Source organism: Haliotis asinina, chromosome 16, assembly GCF_037392515.1.
Source record: "Haliotis asinina isolate JCU_RB_2024 chromosome 16, JCU_Hal_asi_v2, whole genome shotgun sequence".
NCBI lineage: Eukaryota > Metazoa > Mollusca > Gastropoda > Lepetellida > Haliotidae > Haliotis > Haliotis asinina.
The window spans coordinates 42,629,478-42,649,892 of NC_090295.1; the positions used below are offsets into that span (position 1 = coordinate 42,629,478).

General features: G+C 39.4%; 1 protein-coding gene across 2 annotated transcripts in view; it reads right to left on the bottom strand.

Moving 5' to 3' along the window:
- LOC137268084 (putative N-acetylated-alpha-linked acidic dipeptidase) overlaps positions 1–20,415 on the bottom strand; it is a 137,598-nt gene that overhangs the window by 109,913 nt on the left and 7,270 nt on the right. The window contains exon 1 of one of the 2 annotated variants that reach the window (XM_067802591.1): positions 15,775–16,117. The exons of the other annotated variant lie outside the window; for it this stretch is intronic. The gene's annotated coding sequence lies outside the window, so the exon portion shown is untranslated. Of the gene's footprint in view, positions 1–15,774; positions 16,118–20,415 lie in introns of those variants that run through there. 2 annotated transcript variants of the gene reach the window in all.

A 20,415-nucleotide genomic window follows, 5' to 3' on the forward strand; every position in this document is an offset into this window, starting at 1 on the left:
ATATTTTGATTCATCGATCCAAACATTATACCTATTTTGCCAATAAAACTCATCACTTTTACATGTTTGTTTTTAAGGGGCCAAAATGTTGGTGTGGTAAGCCATTGTCGTAGAAATGGATAAGCACTGTTTTATGTCACTTTTAGAAATATTCCTATAAAGTCATTGGAGAAGCAATATTTGGGGTTTTGGACATTGCACTCTTCAGGCAAACCCAGGTCTTTGGCAGGACAGACCAGCACCTAATCCACAAGGCTACCCTAATGTTTCTTATAAATCAGATGACGTATTCAGTAAAACATACAGAAGACATACACATGACACATGCTAGTTGGTAGTTCAATAGTGTGCTTACTATATATTGTTGTTTCATCTTTGTAAACCTTATTCAGCAAGGTATAACAAAGAATATATTTTTCAGAATTTCATGAAGTCTGATATTTGGGGATGAATTACAGGGTAAGGAGTTGTATGTAAGGCTGTAATGGACAATATCATAGATGCCAAAAATCAATACTAGGAACGTCTCTGTTCTGAGGCTAGACGGAATAGGACCTCCCCAACTTGACCCACAAGCTGGTCTGATAATCGTAAACACGGACAGATTATTGTCTAATGCTAGGAACTACAGCTTGATAGCACACTGGTCTCATCAGTGGCAGATTATCCCCCTTCCATCCAATTAATACCACTCAATACCATGACATCTGAGATATATAAACACTGACAGGTTATCCCCGTAATTCCCGGGTAATACGACTTGATAGGACTGCAGGAGTACTCACCGACTGCCACCAAACAGAGCTATGAGGGACGTCATATTACAGCGACTTGTTGGAATGAAGACACAAGCACAGCGTATTCTGAATACTGCCTAGGAAAAGGCTACAACAGTAATGACTTCTTTAGGGTGCATGACAGTGCCAGCTTAGCTAGTGTCATGTAACCAATTCTCCAAATATATGGTTGGTTGTTCACATGGGTTCTGCTAGGTCTCCAAGAAACGTCTGAGGAAGCAGCTTAACACAGCGCTTCACAATCCATACACAAATCTGAGGAGTCCTTAGCTTGATATTGTGCCCCTGACCATTCAATTACTAAAGCGCATGGGAGCAGCAAGTGTCCCTCCCTCCTCTAGCACCAACCAACACAGCGCCATGTGACTTATTGATCTCACTGAGGCGTCTTTTCAATTAAAGCAGCTAATACAGACGAAGTGGTCGGTGTTGACGAACAATACCGAGCAGAACACACCAGTCAAATGTTTGTAGATGGTTCAGCACTGATGTTCACGGAACTCCGTAACTGTATCAGCGTCGTGACACTTGAGTTATCCCCCCTGCTCTGCCACACCTCTCTGTGCCTCTGGGCAGTAGACGTAGGAGTATTACGATGCATGAGGATATACTCCCTCTTCTCATACAGAAACATCAAACCTTAGATAAATTATTGAATATCACTTTGCCGATAACATCGCTCCATCAGACTGCAGTCGTCTAGCTGAAATGTGAGATCATTAGCAGAAAGGAATGACTCTTTGAACATGATTGATTGGCGAGGCACGGAGCGGGAAATTGGGAGAATTATAACACAATCAATTTGTTTTTCCACCCCTTCCTTGTGCGTGATGATAAACGTTATTTATGTAACCATCTTGAAAGGCTTGTTTTATCACTGTTTATTTCATTATGGCAAATTGATAGGTTGTGAAGTTGAGCAGCTTGTGATTAATAATATGTCTATAAAATGGTTGGTCAGATGCACTTAGTCTACAGAGGAAGAGGTGTTGAGATGACAGGAGGTGGGAATATCGGGGGTCAGCCCTCACTGTATGAGTGAGTGAGGTGAGTTTTATGCTGCTTCATGCAGAGATGCCAACCCTGAATCAAATGAAAGCGGAGTAATGCCTTGCCCAAAGCAATTCCCAAGCCCTGAAGGTGTGAGCTGGGGGTGAGCGTGAGAGGGGGATTGGGACCGTTTTGACGGTGGGTATCTTTGGTGGGGCCTCCCCTACAAAAATAGATTCAGTCTGCTGGAAATATACTGGGCAACCTTAACCATGTAATACTTAACTCAAATGAACACACAACTATTTACTAAAATTCTTTGAAACATTCTAAGTTTATAAATATATTTGTATTGTCTAAAAATCAGAGTTTTTTACAGACAAATCTCAGAGTAATGTTGTGTTTGAAAATTGTAGTAACTCCTCCAAAATCAGAGTGGTTGGCATCTCTGCTTCATGTACAACCAAGCATGATGGGTATCGGAATGGCACTAGTCTTATGGTCAAACACTGTATCCTTGGAGAAATCACATCAAAACTAAGGATTCTCTGGCTATTAGGTTGGCAGTTTACTCAGATTGTAGATTTTGCCACTTTGTTGAAGCTAAGTTACTAACAGGCTGCTGTTCAGATTGAAAGTCACATCAAGCAGATCCAGGCAGCAGAAGTAGGTGACTCTGAACAATGAGATACTACTATAAATACCTCTAACAATAACAATCACCTCCCCATTGTTCCAAAGGTCTTATAACAAAGAACTGGCATTAAGGTATACCGTATATTACCGCATATAAGCCGACCCTGTGGATAAGCCGACCCCCCAACTTGACCCTCAAAATCAATGCCAAGATTGTATCTCTCATACATAAGCCAAGCCCCCACTATGGCCAGAGACCACGACCAGAGACATCTTGGACGTACCCAGTATGTTTGATGTGAATAAAGATTGGAAACCTTTGTTTTACTTTGTATGTCAACGATCCCAACGATCACTGCTTGCATCAACAGAGACCAGAGCTGCGAAATCTTGGGCATAAAAACGTAAGTTTAGTGAAAGTACTGCCATACATCTCATTGATAAGCCGAACCCCTTCTACAGACTGTGCTTTTTTTGTCCTCAAAATTCGGCTTATACGCGGTAATATACGGTATGCAGTAACTGATTGGGTCTTTTGTTATACAAGCCCCTATTCTTTGCTTCAGTGCAGTAGGTTTGGTACATCCAAATCTGGTTATTGTCATTGGAAAAGTACCCAAGTTTGCCGTTAGGAGTACAGCACTTATGGTACTCAAGGTAATGCAGAAGGCTGTAGTGTTAAGGAGTCTTCATATCCTTTGAAAGGTACCCGTCCATCCTTGGAGAAGACCCATTCACTGTCTGGACTGAGTGTACAAAAAGCAAAGGTCCTGAGGTGATGCTGAGCCTTACCAGCCTGACTGTGCCAGGATAACCCAACTATCTTTGCTGCATTCACTCCTTCTAACATCAAGATATATGACAATTTTGGCTAATCAAAGTTGACAATAGTGCTGTTTGGAGAGATTAGTTTTCAGATGAGCCTTGAAGGATGAAAGTGATAATGACAAGTATAGATCTGATGGCAATTAGTTCCCTAATGATGATGGCTGGGGTTTAATCCTTAAAGGAATTCAACACAATTGCAAACAATAAATTCAAGATAGACTGCAACCTCAGACTTACAAGTCCAATAAATTAATCTGTCACCAAACTGGTTTGATAATGTGCATCTTTAAAAGGTATTCAACTTCTCAATGAAGTAATTCATTTCATCAGTCACATATGGTCACCCACTAAACCAGTTCATCAATTTCACTCATTCTGCAGATCTCCTGTTAAACAAACTCAATACCTTCCATTTTTGACAGTTACTGTAATCAATAAGTTGCTGTGGTCCAGTTGGCATGGCTGATGTGTCCTCTCTATAACATGGAACCACGGTATCACACAGAGCACAGGGAAGACTCTCTTCACTGATTTTATGTGTGCTTCAGGCAATCACTCCCTGGTATCGATGCCTGAGATGATATTTAACACAACACCTCAATAGTTGATTATCTGATAGCGTAGATCAGCAATCTACCATGATATGGATGTTATTACACTCTGATCAGTGACCACACCTACATCAACTGTCTCTCTTGTCTGACATCAGCATCTCGCATCAACTGTCACTGTTGTCTGACATCAACATCTAGCATGATATGGATGTTATTACACTCTGATCAGTGATGATACCTACATCAACTGTCTCTCTTGTCTGACATCAGCATCTAGCATGATATGGATGTGATTACACTCTGATCAGTGATGACACCTACATCAACTGTCTCTGTTGTCTGACATCAGCATCTAGCATGATATGGATGTTATTACACTCTGATCAGTGATGATACCTACATCAACTGTCTCTCTTGTCTGACATCAGCATCTAGCATGATATGGATGTTGTTACACTCTGATCAGTGATGACACCTACATCAACTGTCTCTGTCATCTGACATCAGCATCTAGCATGATATGGATGTTATTACACTCTGATCAGTGACCACACCTACATCAACTGTCTCTGTTGTCTGACATCAGCATCTGGGATGATATGGATATTGTTTAACTCCCTAATCAGTGAAAACCACTTGAAATAAGATGAACATTTCTGAAAAGGAATTTGTTGACAAGCCTTCTAGCAATCCACACGTCAGTTATGCCGTAGATGGAATAAATAATGAACTGAATAGAGAGCTAAATAAGGAGTCAGATGAAGAGCTAAAGAGAACATAAGATATTAAAAAGAGCAGTAAACTGAAAGGCTACCTCACCTGACTCATGTTCCCATGACTCATGGTGCATATGTATCTTCCCCTTTGCATCAGCTGACAGCCAACAGGCATTCTACCTCATGTTTAGCAAGATTTAGGTAATCATTTCAAAAATCAAAATGTCAAACAGAAAATGGCCTGCATATTTTGCAACTACAAGCTACTGCTCAAGGATGTGGGTAGTGTCTGAGGCAGCATGCCAGGTAGTTGTCAAACACTGTCTCGTGTTGCTCATTAAAAGTTTGAAACTTAGCACAAAAGCTCCATTTTTGCCCTCACATTTCATCCTATTAATTCTATTTTGAAAGATCGATAACTTGAAAGCTCTGTCTTACATCTTATCTTTCACTTTAAGAATATAAGTTTTTTCTCCTAACCATGGAAGTGGTCACTAAGGGACATAACTCTCTTCTCAAAAAATATGTTCTTGCATTACTTGTGGTGTAAGAGTGGTGTGATACATCCTGTGGTATTTTGTGATTGTTTACAGCCTAATCCTTCAGTGACGTCACCACTGGGAATGTTAAATATAGAGCTGAATGATCATGATACACACAACACTAAATGTAACAGATAAGAGACATTTTACAACTGATTCTTTCATGCAGGTATGTTTAACAAAATATTTTAAAGTTTTGTACATGATATATAGAGTCAGATGTCAACAAAACAATTCTTATCATTTTTCCATGGTAAAACTTTCATCCTTGGGATAAAATCTTAGAATGTGGACTGTCATGAAAAAAACAAAAAAAAACCTTGCCCATATGTATTCTTAATTCACATGGAAGTGTGGTATAGAACAGAGCCTAGATTTTTAAAGCTCTCAGTGCTGAGATAATCATAAGTGCCATGCATGAACATTAACTTATGACTACCTTATCGCTGAGAGAGCTTCGAAAATCAGTCTGCAGTGCAAGTGGTATTAGAACTGTTGTACAACCAGTGGTGCAAGTGGTATTCCAGCGTGTGGTATAGAAATGTACAACCTGTGGTGCAAGTGGTATTACATTCTGTGGTATAGAACTGTTGTACAAGCAATGGAAACAGGAAATGTATTATAATGGCGTATGGAATACAGTGGCGTAAACTCATAGTAGACACAGCACACAGCACAGGTGATACCACAATGTGTAATGTCAATACAGAAGATGTACAACTGATTTACAACAGTCAAATGTTCTTGGTTGATACATTATAAAACGTCACTGAGAACTCTGAAGGCCTTACTAATAAGGGACAACGGGGCAGCCATTTCAATCCTGGATGTCAACCACCACATTTGTCTGGACTGTCTGATAGGACTACCTGCTGAGACTGCCTGCTCGATCTGCTGTCTGGAGATCAGTCCTGACAGAAACTAACAGCATATATGAGAAAAGAAGTGAGATATGGTCATAAATATTCATGCCAAAGTTGCAACAACCTTGACAAAATTCATGCTTACGGCTGCTGACACATTTATCTACAATTGGTTTAAACGTACACGCTTCTGACAAACACTTATGTCACCTCCTTCAATTTCTGTAACCTATTACATGCAATTACATGGTCATGAATATACTGACAGACTACAGAAGATGATTGGCTGCATAAGAAGACTGGAATATGTCAGATATGATATAAGAATTCTTCTAAGATGCTTCGGTGAAAAATCAAATACTTTATCAGACGATAATGTGCACTTTTTGCATCATGTCACAATGTGTTGACGTCACTGCACCATTCCAGTCTGCCCCCTCGTAACTGAACTTTTTTGCATCACAATGTAACCGACGTAACGATGAAAGTCAGTTGCCATCGCCTCGTACACCCTCCCACAGAAAACTGCTTCGTCGCATCCTGTTTCTTGGTTTACAGTTGCATCACACAGCTAACATCACTGGTGGAAACTTTACGTTTATGTTTTCTGAAGGATAAAATGTCTAATAGTTCGACTCAAACTTTTACAGAGACACAGTAATGTTTGCAATGTTTACATTCCCACAATGCAGTCATGGAATGTCACATGACTAGTCAGCTTCAGCTGAATGAACTGATCTAAACTTTCGTTGATAGTAGAAATGAGACAGTCATATTGCCTTGTATGATTTAAGAGAATCACAGATGTAATTAAAATGATCTAGAGACGATATTTAACCCGAACATAAACCATCACCAAACTGTTCATCATTTGTTTCTCTAGTAATGTTTGTTTTAACGAAGGGTGCTGACACGTCAAGAGAACAGCACATCAGTTAGCCCTGAGTGATGATTTTTAATTTAGGTCACAGACACTGTCGTTTGTTTTCTGCCCTAGATTAATCAAAATTAGGCTTAGGAATTGTTAAATATGGCATCTTAGAAAAGAAATGGTGGTAGAACGAACTGTATTTCTTAAATAGCAACATTTTTCATAAAACTGTAGACTGGCGGTACAGAGTGGGCGTTGGGCTTATAGTAGGGAACAGTAATCTGATTACTGTATTTCCTCTAATAAGTGCTGGAACTTAATGTATGAGGAAACACTGAAGTGAGACACATCTCAGATGTAAATCACTTTCAGCTCAGGTGTTAATCACTTTCAGCTCAGATGTAAATCACTTTCAGCTCAGGTGTTTATCACTTTCAGCTCAGATATAAATCACTTTCAGCTCGGGTGTTTATCACTTTCAGCTCAGGTGTAAATCACTTTCAGCTCAGGTGTAAATCACTTTCAGCTCAGGTGTAAATCACTTTCAGCTCAGGTGTAAATCACTTTCACTTTCATGAAGCCCATGCACATGCTGACAAATCAAGAAACAAAAGTGAGGTGAACAGGGTTTCACACCCACAACCACAGGATTCTGGTATGACCCAGGTATGCAACTCTGCACTGCACTCTGCAGTGTCTCAGACAATTTATGTCCCCGATGTGTCATAAGGAGTGCAGTGGAGCATACCTCGACTGATCCCAGTTAATGAATTCTGTGAGAGCTGCTATATATTCAGAAACTGTCCCTACTTAATGTCTCCTCATCATTATGCACAGAACGTTATTAATCGCCTTGTGCTAGTCAAGGATGAAACAAAGGCTAGCAACGAAATGTGATCCAGGAGTCAGAATACACTGAGTTTAATTCTAATCCACCAATGTTCGGTGCTATCATGTATGCATGGCCAGTTTCTCAACTGTAAATGACATACCAGGTTTGGCAGAAACTCAATGATGGACCAAATGAGTCAATAACAGTGATATATCCCTGGTCCCTTGCTGCCTTTGCCATCCCCCTCCCTGCCATGTCTCCCCTCCCACTCACAGAGAGTCATGTCTGCATTATAACTGGTTGGCACCGAGACTGAATTCACCTGAGACTTCATATTTCCAGACTGGTATATACATGGCCCTCTCTTAACAGTTCATTAAAGATGCACAATTTTAAACATCTGGGGGCTTGTAAGAGTATATCTGATCAATTGAGTGATGATTTTTAAATGAGGCACATTCAGATGTTGTGTATGCTTGGAGAAATTTGGGCTCACATGGGAGTTGTGTGATATTATACATGGCTGATTGCTTCACTGCTTTTCTCACCAAACTGTAGGAATATATAAAAAGGTCAGCAGGTATAAAACAATTACATATAGGGTGCTTCTATTGTCCAGCAAGTAAAGCAACTCTGCCTTGAGAGTGAAAAACCAAGAGGTTTAAACTTTGTCTATGCCACACCAAAAATGCTAAAAGATATGTTTCTGGCTGAACCCTGTATTAAGGGAATAAGTTCTTTTTATTTAGTAGTTCACTTTTGGTGGGGTATAAATCTAAAACAGCCGTATGGTATCACATACACACGCACTCACAGAAACCTACACTGAATATACAAGCTCAATATGACGCTAAAGCCTACAAAAATCTGTGATTCCGATTATCAGTCTGACCCATGAATTCTGGTGAAAACCCTATTCATTCTAAGCAGTATGAATAATATAGGCTTTCTGATACCATTTTTGTCCCTAGCACTGATAAATATTAGTAATTCTGATAGAGAATATCAACATGATGGCTTGATTGAATAAACAATTACAGATTGATGAAAGTGATGTTAGTTGGTGTACTTTCCTTGTAAAATAAGGTGAAAGAAATCCTACCTACCTGCCAGAAGTTTTCAGAAGGGGTAATCAGAACCAGAACGGTTTTTGTGGTTAGCCTAAAATGCATTTTTCTTTGCCTTACACAAACATAAGACAATTATGTGCTATATTAGAGCAACATTCAGGTAGCAAGAAAGTTAGAGGTGAGCATACTTACTATAGGCAATTAATCGGTCATGTCTGTGGTCCTGCATGTGGAAAAATTGGTGTTCTTGTGATCCAGTCCCTAGTTCATAATATATGATTTGATACGGTCTGACACCTTTTACGTGAGCTGGGCTTTCTTCCAGGTGAGTGAGCCAGTGACCAAAGAGTCAAGGGACAAACACTGCACATTGTACATTTACCATGCTTCTCAACATTGTTGGTTATACATTTATCATGTTTGTCAACATTGTACATTATACATTTACCATCTCAACATTGTAGATCATACATTTATCATGTTCCTCAACATTGTAGATTATACATTTATGTTTTTTCAACATTGTAGATTATACATTTATCATGTTCCTCAACATTGTAGATTATACATTTGTGTTTTTTCAACATTGTAGATTATACATCTACCATGTTTCTCAACATTGTTTGTCAGTTATACATTTACCATGTGTTTAAACATTGTTCGCAGATTATACAAGACCATTTGTGGCCCCTCACTCACCAGATCAAACAAGACCATATGTGGTCTCAGAATTAAAAAAAAGGTCAAAATCATTCTGTCTAGGCAGGAGACTGTCTAATATTGCCAAGCAGAACTGCCATTCTACCTCATAAAAATAGTTTGCAGGTATGAGACTTTAACTTTTACAACATAGTTGTCATAGAAACCAAATTGAATTCAAATGTTAAAACACCAGCTGCTACTTCCCTATGCTTGAAAAACAATATGCCAGTGAACAATCAACGATGAAGGCAATGTTGACTCATAGATTTCAGCTTCTCTAGCTTTTCAAGGAAACATTTCAGTACAGATGCCAGGGGGTTTCTCAAGCTAGGAAAAGATCTATTTTGCCACTGAAGCAAGTTAAATGCCACTTGAAGATATTAATGTCATCTAATTAAGTGACTGTGCCAGTTGCTGAGCTCCAGAATCATTCTTCCACCATTGTGTCTCATCCTCGATAATCAAGAGTATGTTACGCCCGTTTCAAATTATATACCGGTACACTGGACATATTCAATATCATATTCTTTCTTATTCCATTTGTATCACACAGTATATAATAATTTACAATATGAATATATAATAATAAAACAGATGTTTCCCTCAACAAACTATAATGGACAAAAGAATATATTGATATACATAAACACAATATTATTTTAGTTTATTTCAAAGTTAATAGAAAATGTTTCGTGATATTTGCTTTACTAAAGTAATATATGTTTATACCTCTTATCTATATATAATTTCTTGCTAGAACCACAAAAGTGACAAAGGTTAGATTTTCTTTGTGTATGTGAGCAATGTTCCACCACTTCTATAGAGGGAGTTGATTATCAATAAAATCCACTGACTCACTCACTAACTCACTCACTCATTTACTCATGGGGAACTTAGTGGAGTACACACCTGGACAGAGTTAAAAATACATGGCCAATCAGATTACATAATTACGATGGATGTTTTTTTCAAGATTCAATCAGGCATTCATATCCCAAAGGCTTAACCCTTTTTGCATGCCCACCCTCAAAATCAACAAGACAGTCTTGGAGGAAAATGACTTCAGTACTACACTGTTTCCAGCTAAAAGTCTTCAGGTTTGATTTACTTCAATACATGGCTTTGAGTGAAAGAGAGGGAGAGAGAAAAAGAGAGAGAGTGGAGAGACAGAGCGAGGGAAAAAGAGTGGAGTTGTCACAGAGAGAGGGTGTGAGAGAGGGAGTGGTGAGAGAGGAGAGAGAGCAGTGGTTAAAGGATTTGCTCATCATGCCGAAGACTTGGCTTTGATTCCCCATGGGGGTGGTGTGTGTAGCCCATTTCTGTTGTCCCCACCATGATATAGCTGGAATATAGCTAAAAACACCACACAGCGATACTCACTCACTCACTCACTCACTCACTCACACAATCACTCACTCACTCATGTGCTTACCTACTGAGATGGTCATATCAGAGTTTATGAGTGATACCCATCTCAGTGCACAGTGATAACACAAAGCACTATTGCTCACTCAGAATCAACTTGTCCATGATTACTGGTTTGTCCCTTTAGTGCCAAGACCCAGGCAGTTTCAAGAGTATCTACCACAACTATATAGCTGGAATATTGCAGAGTGCAGTATAAAACTAACTCACTCACTCCCCCAAGTGGATCTAATGATAATAAATAGAGGAAAGTGTATGTTCAAGCACTGAATATTCCAGATATATTACTGCAGGGGACATGCAGGCTCCACACAATGCTTCCAGTATGGAGAATCAAACCTAGGCCTCAGACCACAGCCACTCAAAAACACATGAGGGGCTTGACATCATGGGAGATACAGTATATCGTCCATGTACCTGCACGAGTAGGGTTCACACTGCTGTTAGACCAGATCAGTTTTATTTCTTGTTTTACAGATTTTTGTCCTCAGAAAACCTTAAGGCAGGAAGGAAAACATAAAATAACATCACCGGTTAAAGTAATACTTTTAGGCATTTAAATATTTTACTTTTGACAATTTATGAAGTCTATATGGGGCAAATTATGATCTAAAATAAGATTTCTTGTAAGTTCACATTTTTGGCAAAAAAACCCATAAGGCTTTTATTTTTGAGCAGGGAAAATTAATTATTTTTCTTCCTTATTCTTGAAAAAATATGATCAGTGGATTAATAAAATATGACATACAATTATATTCCAGCAATATCACAATGGGGGGACACCAGAAATTGGCTTCACACATGGTACTCGTGTGGGGAATCAAACCTGGGCCTTTGGGATGACAAGTGAACGCTTTAATCAACCACTACGCCACTGCCCATGCAGTTTGCATGAGTGAATTAAGTTTCAAACAATAAATGATAACAGCATGGATACCAGAAGTTTGTTTCACACATAGGAACCATTTGTGGATTTGGCAATTCAACAATTGGGCCACCAGGCTTCCAAACTGACGGTCATCAACAAAATCATCAAGCATACTTTAAGAATGTCGACTTGATTATGTCATGCGGAAGAAATCATCCAAAAGAGCATTTTCAAAGGTTGCTTAGCAACTGCTTGTTTTTATGATGTAACAAGATCAGTTACATTTATCAGCTGTGATGGGATCATGCATCTAATTTCATTTGTCCAATTGGGATGATCTGGTTTCATGACAAGATTCATAATTCCTGAATCCTTTGGCAGGACCAGTTGCCATGGTAAAAGGTTTCTGAATAGAGACTATCTGGATTTCAGCAACAAACTAATCAAAAACACACAAAAAATTCAGGATAAATGTATTTCTCCATTTCAAGATCTCGAGTGCTCTCTGTTCAGCGTAGATCCTAGGATCAACTTGCAGCTGTGTCGCCCTTTTCACTGTTTCCAGTATTATCAGTCAAATAACATAGTCTAAAGCACTACAGTTTGCTAAATCAATGCTGTAACAGTCAAGCATATTTGAATTTAAAACAAACACGCAGCCAGTATTGACACAGTGACAGAGAGAGAACAAAGAGAGGGAATGGAGAGAAAGAGGGGAAAAAGACCATCAGCGGTCAGTGAGAGAGAAAAAGAGAGTATTGACAGTCACTGATGAGAAAACATCAGCAAGGATGAAGATGGCACATCCTTGATGAATGCACTAGAAGTCCTCCCTGTCATTACTCAGTATCTTTCCACTGAAAGACAATATGGACCAGAAAGAACTGTTATTGAGCACTGAGTTACCCAACAAAATCCTAATCAGTTCAGCAAACCTGCCCTAGGCCAGCAGAAAGGGCACCTGCTGAATGTAAACACCAGATGCTTGAGAGTGATGCTAATCTGTATCTGCTCCTGCAGGATTTCCACCAGGGTGGAGTGTCAGGAGGGGAGGAGTTAAAAGTGTGGACTGGTCAAAATGGGTTATAGGAGGAGCCATCTGAGGTAGCCTTGATCCGGAGATAATAACAATAGCTATAAGTAATTCTATCCTTGAAGTAAAGGTAACCAGACAGTCTAAGGACCTCAGTCTGTTATTTATTACTTTTTTAAAAAATTAGCATCAAAATTATTAATTTTTATCCTTGAGATGTGCAAGTCTAGGGCCAAAGTAGCCTTGCTCCAAAGCTGTATTGAATTCTAAACCCTTGGATGTATAGTAATTCTGTCCTTAAAGAAGCAAGTCTAGATAGAGAGACCAGCATGTAATGTCAATTTTTTTTAGAAATGTTCACTTAAATTATTTATTATTACCTTAGAGACTTGTGCAAGTTTAGGTCTGAGGGAGCGTGTGAGTGATAGGCATGGAAAAATGTGGCTGGATTAAAATATAAGTGTCCCTGAACCACTTGTTCTCCCTCTTGTCTTGCATCAGCAATGCTAAAGCACTAAATGAAACATTTAGTCTAGATTTCAACAGGTTTTGCATCATCCATTTCACTTATTTGAACACGCTTCAGCATCCTCCATGTAAGCTGGAGTGTCACACGATGTGAAGGGATGAAAAGGGTACACTGTCCATAATTTTATCAAACACCTCACACTGAGAACCTAAGATAATCTGATTGATTACACATAATGCCAAATTTCTATGACCTAACTCAGGATTTCAGCTAAAGCCAATCCAGTCATCACAACAGACAGACAAATTTGAATTATTCTGGTATTTGTTCAGGATGACAAGGAAGTGTATCAATCAAGAATCTTCTGGTGTGATCCAGTCCAGAACTAGTGACTTGATCCTATTATCAGCAGTAATGTTCTGGAAACCTGTCAGCAACGTCAGCGTGAACATGTCTCACTCAGAATTAGCTGTAATCACTGACGTTGATGCCATAATGTGCCTGTCAAACCTCCCAACCATCAGACACTTCACAATAGGATGTTTACCCATAATTAATTTACAGGCTTTTAGCACAAAACTAAAGCATTGTAAATTTAATTCCCCTCATCCAGATAATGGAGTGATGACATGACAGCTCACCATGGAATCGAGACTTTCAAATGTTTGGTTAAGATGTCAGACTTGCATTGCAGCTTATTCGCTTCATTCTTAATCCAAACAGTGCTCTCTACAACACAGTTAGCTCAGTGATGGCCCTAACGGATCTCATTTACACTTGTGAGAATTGCAATATTTTAATTAATTTTCTTCTCAACAAAGGCTTGGGTGTAATGAGAGTTGTCAACACTTGACAGGGTGTGGTCAGATGACTGTTACTATCCATAAGAGAATAATATCTCTTAACATACTGGTTCTAGAAAGTTTCCCATGATCATCCTTTTGTTGAGATTCCAGGATGGAATATTGGCATGTTCAATTTACTAGCCTAAGGTTTAAATTAGCTTTAGCTATTACAGACGACATGTGAAGGGATATACTGTTTATACTATTTCAAGTCTCTTTATAATATCATCCATGTGACATAATTTTATAAACACCATGTAATAACTGCAACATGTTGTACAAGATGAGTCAGTGCATACTGCGACGCCCTGCAGCGCACACGACATCATATGAACATTAGTCTGTCTCACAGTCCCTGAACCATATTATTCACCCCACAGCCTTCCCTAGACTAACAGCTAGTCTCTGAAATGAACATATTTTACTGAAAAAACGTTCATAGTGAAAAAAAATAATATAATGAAATGAAGCCCAGAGACTTTCTTCATTTTCAGAAGCTAAGGAAATCTAGACTTGCCATATTTTCTAGACTTGCGTGGGCTTTCTTGGATATATATACTTCAGGGTCTGTACGACAGACTAAGCCTTCCCCTGCAATGGCAGAACCTTAGATGAAGCAAGTCTCGATTTCCCAACATTCAGGATCTCTGGTCCACATGGGCTCCTTTTCAGTTTGAATCGGTTTATTTGTTACAATCAAAATTATATATTTTCAGAGACTAAGTCTAGTCTATATCAACATGATAATGAATATGCATAACTGCAACATGGTGAAAAATTCCAGTTCAGCCTGTCATTTTGAACGTTCAAACGACAGATTACATGCCAATGTCAAAGTTATGTAGCACAAACACCCGGAGAGTATACTACATTATCATAGAAATTACAATATTATGTACCACTATGAATACAATATGTACCCATAAGTCATTTTCAAATGGGACTGGTTATTTATCCTTATACCATTCTGTTTTCATAGACATTTCACAGAGCTGATTAATGGGAATTGTCACACACTACCGTCCTGAGATCATTCGATCTGCATTCCAGAAGTTGGCAAGTCAATGATTAAGCATACGACTCTATGCAAAACAACATCTTGTTTATTGCCCAGAGGAATGTTCGATGTAGATTGTTAAACTGTTTTCATACTTGGCAGTTAAAAAGAAGTTGGTATGCACAAAGTGGCATGCTTTCTTCCTTTGATCAACAGATATAGCTGTTATAGCCGTTGATGAATGAGTGAAATATTCCAGTACTATGTCTACTTAAATAGTTGCACACTGGAGGAGGCAGCTGGAATGGGGGTTATATTTATATATGCTGTATGGGTATTGTTTGGGGAATGTGTGTATCATATCAGTCCATTGGCTTCAGTTAATCCTTCGATAACTGGACTGAATGAAGTATATAAACACTGAAAGATGCTTGACACAATCGCAGCTCATCAAGGTGAAGGTTGTGTGAAGTTTGAAATACTTTCAGCACTCATTCACTGGCTGGTTACCGATTTCACACAGCATGTGGACATAGTTCACAAAGTACAACAGATTATGTTGGCCTGTCGAAATCTTGTAAACACACTGTGCTGTGAGGTGCACAGAGCTGTTTGATAATGAGCTTTGTCATGGATAGACACACACTGACAAAGGCAGCACACATGGCAACACAGTGACCCTGAGTAGTGACCCAGTCAAGTGTGATTAACACAGCCAAGTTATATTATCTCTCACCTGTCAGACAACTCACAGCCACTCACAGCGACTCACACCCGTGCCTCTTCCCTCAGTCTTCAACAGGTAGACAGATACCCCACAACCGGCTACAAGTCCTGCATTCTGTGTCAGCAAGCTCTCCTCATCACATGGCCAGTGAAGACTTTGTGTTTCAGTGATCATCATACACGTGTGTGGAGCTATATGTCCTCAGTGTATACTCTGGTCTCTGGTGTATATTGATCATTACAGACCAGCCGATATCCTTCACCTCCCCAATAGCTGATCCTGGGCCAGGTGGGCTATAGTCTGTTTCATACTTTGCAACAAATGAACATGTTATAAACTTATCTGCACACACTGTCCACTGGTTTGGATCACCCTTGCTGAGTTCTACACTAGCTGGGAGACTCTGGGGCTATTTATAGATACTGAAAGTCTGCCTGCACACCCTGGTATCTGCTGTCAAGTGTAATGGAGGACTGGCAGCAGACAGATGTATTCTACCTTCAAAACAGAATTAAGGCTGTATTCTACCTTAACAGCAGAAGGCTGTATTCTACCTTAACAAGAGGAGGATGTATTCTACCTTAACAAGAGGAGGATGTACTTTACCTTAACAACAGATGGATGTACTCTATCTTAACTATCTTAAGGAGTACTCTACCATGGCAACAGGATATACACAGCAGAAGGCTGTATTCTACCTTCACAACAGAAGGCTGTATTCTGCCTTCACAGCAGAAGGCTGTATTCTACCTTCACAGCATAAGGTTGTACTCTGCCACCACAGCAGATTAGGGTGCACTGTACCTTAACGACAGAAGGCTGTATTCTACCTTCACAGCAGAAGGCTGTATTCTGCCTCCACAACAGAAGGCTGTATTCTACCTTCCCAACAGAACGCTGTACTCTACCTTAACAGCAGAAGGACATATTCTACCTTCACAACAGAACGCTGTATTCTACCTTAACAGCAGAAGGCTGTATTCTACTTTAACAACAGAAGGCTGTATTCTACCTTAACAGCAGAAGGACATATTCTACCTTAAAAGCAGAAGGCTGTATTCTACCTTAACAGCAGAAGGACATAATCTACCTTAACAACAGAAGGCTGTATTCTACCTTAACAGCAGAAGGCTGTATTCAACCTTAACAACAGAAGGACATATTCTACCTTAACAACAGAAGACTGTATTCTCCCTTAACAGCAGAACGCTGTATTCTACCTTAACAGCAGAAGGCTGTATTCTACCTTAACAGCAGAAGGACATATTCTACCTTAATAGCAGAAGGCTGTATTCTACCTTAACAGCAGAAGGACATAATCTACCTTAACAACAGAAGGCTGTATTCTACCTTAACAGCAGAAGGCTGTATTCTACCTTAACAGCAGAAGGACATATTCTACCTTAAAAGCAGAAGGCTGTATTCTACCTTAACAGCAGAAGGACATATTCTACCTTAACAGCAGAAGGCTGTATTCTACTTCCACAGCAGAAGGCTGTATTCTATCTTATCAGCGGCAGGCTGTATTCTACCTCCACAACAGAAGGGTGTATTCTAACTTCACAACAGAGGACAGTATTCTACCTCCACAGCTAAAGGCTGTATTCTACCTTAACAGCAGAAGGACATATTCTACCTCCAAAGCAGCAGGCTGTATTCTACCTTAACAGCAGAAGGCTGTATTCTACCTTCACAACAGAAGGCTGTATTCTACCTTCACAACAGAAGGCTGTATTCTACCTTCACAACAAAAGGCTGTATTCTACCTTAACAACAGAAGACTGTATTCTACCTTCACAACAGAAGGCTGTATTCTACCTTCACAACAGAAGGTTGTATTCTACCACCACAGTAGAAGTTTTCATATGAAGAAGCATTCACTCACACAGTGTCACATGACTAGCATTAAGTGATATTACTAACACACCAGCACATGACTTGTATAAAATGATACCTCTCCCCCTCACAGTGTCACATGACCAACAAAAATTATATTGAGTGTCCCATTAAGAGAGACAGGAAAGTTTATCAATGTGCTATTTAAAATCAATACTAAAAGACCAGATGCTTTCAAATGGTGAATCACAGGGATAGCATTCTAATTGTTTCTGAGAGATATACAATACACATATGCCTTTTCTACCCAAACCTGGGCTGCTACCGAATGGGGGCTGTTGAAAAACTACATCAATATGTTAATATATTGATATCAACTTCACCATTACTCCTGAAGAAAGAGAGTTTATGGTTTATCCTATTTTTTTATTTTTATATCAAGAAATGATTATCTGAAATTAATCTTTTGGATTATCCACTGTTCATTTTTAGTGTAAACTTACAATACTGTAAAGAAAATTGAAATGAAACTATTATTAAACAAAACCACTTCATATAAAAACAATTCCATGATGAAAGCAATTCTAATGCCTGTGCAATGTCAGAAATTTAATCTCAAGTGAAAAAAGACAGCATTGTAAGAGAAGATGGAGAGTCATGAGTTGGCTCTTTATCCAGTGAAGGAAAAGCTCCCAGTTGGCAGCATATCTGTACTGCTACTTGTAATACGATTACACATGCAATCTCACATCACCGCACTACTGGGGAATAAAGTACCGCCATGCATCTGGCAAAGCTGGCTGAAATGTTGGTCTTTGTCTCTGACTGAATGTGTGTCTGTATAGGAGGTCTGTTTAGGTCTATAGTGGGTCTGTTGGGTGTGTTGGACATATAGGTGGATCTGCTGTCGGTGTTTAATGGACTTGTTGGATGTATAGTGGGTCTTGTGGGTCTAAAGTGGGTCTCTATAGTGGACCTGGTGGATGTAAAGTAGGTCTGGTGGTTGTATAGTGGGTCAGGTGGGTGTATAGTGGGTCTGTTGGGTGTATAGTGGGTCTGTTAGGTTGGTCTGGTGGGTATATAGAGAGTTTGTTGGGGCTATAGTTGACGAGGTGGATGTAAAGTCGGTCTGGTGGTTGTATATTGCGTCTGGAGGGTATATAGTGTATTCTGGTGGGTGTATAGTGGGTCTGGTTGGCGTATAGTGGGTCTGTCGGGTATATAGTGCGTCTGGTGGGTATATAGTGGGTCTGGTGGGTGCATAGTGGGTTTGTTGGGTCTATAGTGGACCAGGTGGACGTATAGTGGGTCTGTCAGGTGTAGAGTGAGTCTGTTGGGTGTATAGTGGGTCTGTTGGGTGTATAATGTGTCTGTTGGGTGTATAGTGGATCTGGTGGATGTATAGTGGGTCTGGTGGTTGTATAGTGGGTCTGGTGGATGTATAGTGGGTCTGGTGGGTGTATAGTGGGTTTGGTAGATGTATAGTGGGTCTCACAAAGGTGGGTCAGTGTGTGCTGTGTTTGTTTATTGCTTAAAGCAGCACTCAAAAGTAACCCAGAAATATGACAGCATGTGCAAATATTCAAGTCGGGGCCAGAGAATCTAGCGATTAATATCAAGGGATACAGTAACATATATATACTTCAACCAAGTGGGTCTTTTAGATGTACAAGGTGTGGATAATGTTGTATATGGACAGGGGACTGTTGTCTGTGGAGTGGATCTCTTGGTTTTTCGTGGGGTGGGTCTTTCAGGTGTGTGGCAGGTGTTTGAGGTGTGTTGATGGTCAGCTGGATGTGTTGTGAATCAGATGGATCACACATCTGTATACAATTTGATACTATGGCCAGCTCAAGCTAGTTTCTTATTTCAGATATCAAAACCGAACATTATCTAGTTTAACTGAAATCAGATCATACTTCAAATTATACAACTTTGAGTTAAACAAAAAACACTTCTCAGAAAGAAGTCCCAGAAACATATTCATAAGTGGTTGGCTGACTTCTGTAAGCATGCAATCAAGAGATGAAAATGATCACATGACAGATCACAAGATGTATCACATGATGGATCACATGACAGCCGCAGGGAGCATCGCCGTTGATGATAAATACAATCCCGGGGGATGCAGTTTAGCAGTGGTTTTATCAGACACTCTACAGTTTGTAATGTATTAGTTAAAAGCATGAGAAGGCCCTGCACAACTTATGATGAGCTTTGTGTATTCCGTTTGAAGTGGAACACGCAATCCTGACTGACACCATGTTTCTTCTGGTCATTGAATAGATTGATACACTGAACAGAACCAGGAGCTGAGGGAGATATATCCTCAGAGTGGAATCCAGTATTATTGTGCATCTGGTTCAAAAGTAGACTGATGAACTGCAGTCTAACTCAAAAGCTAATAAACACAAGCATTGTCTCTAAGGTGACAGAATCCCCTGCCGCATATTACCAAATTGAATAATTAAAAGTAATGAAAGTGAAGGTTGTAGTTTAAAATGAAGTTAAATGTCAATAAAAAGATGACCGATCAATCTCTGATGATATTTTGCTTTGTAGTTATTCAAATGCACAAATATTTTCAAGACTCACTTTGACCTTGACATGAATGTCATAGTGTATGAAATGTGGCAAAATAGTAATAAAGAAATTGCTTACTGAAGAACATTCAACAGATGTCTTGACAGTCTGTGAAGAGAGTAGAGTGACTGGTTCTTGAGATATCACGTTGGTAATCTTAAAGGTTACATGCAACCAAACAATCAAACATAATTAAAACACAGTTATCACTTATTCATGATGTATAAAATG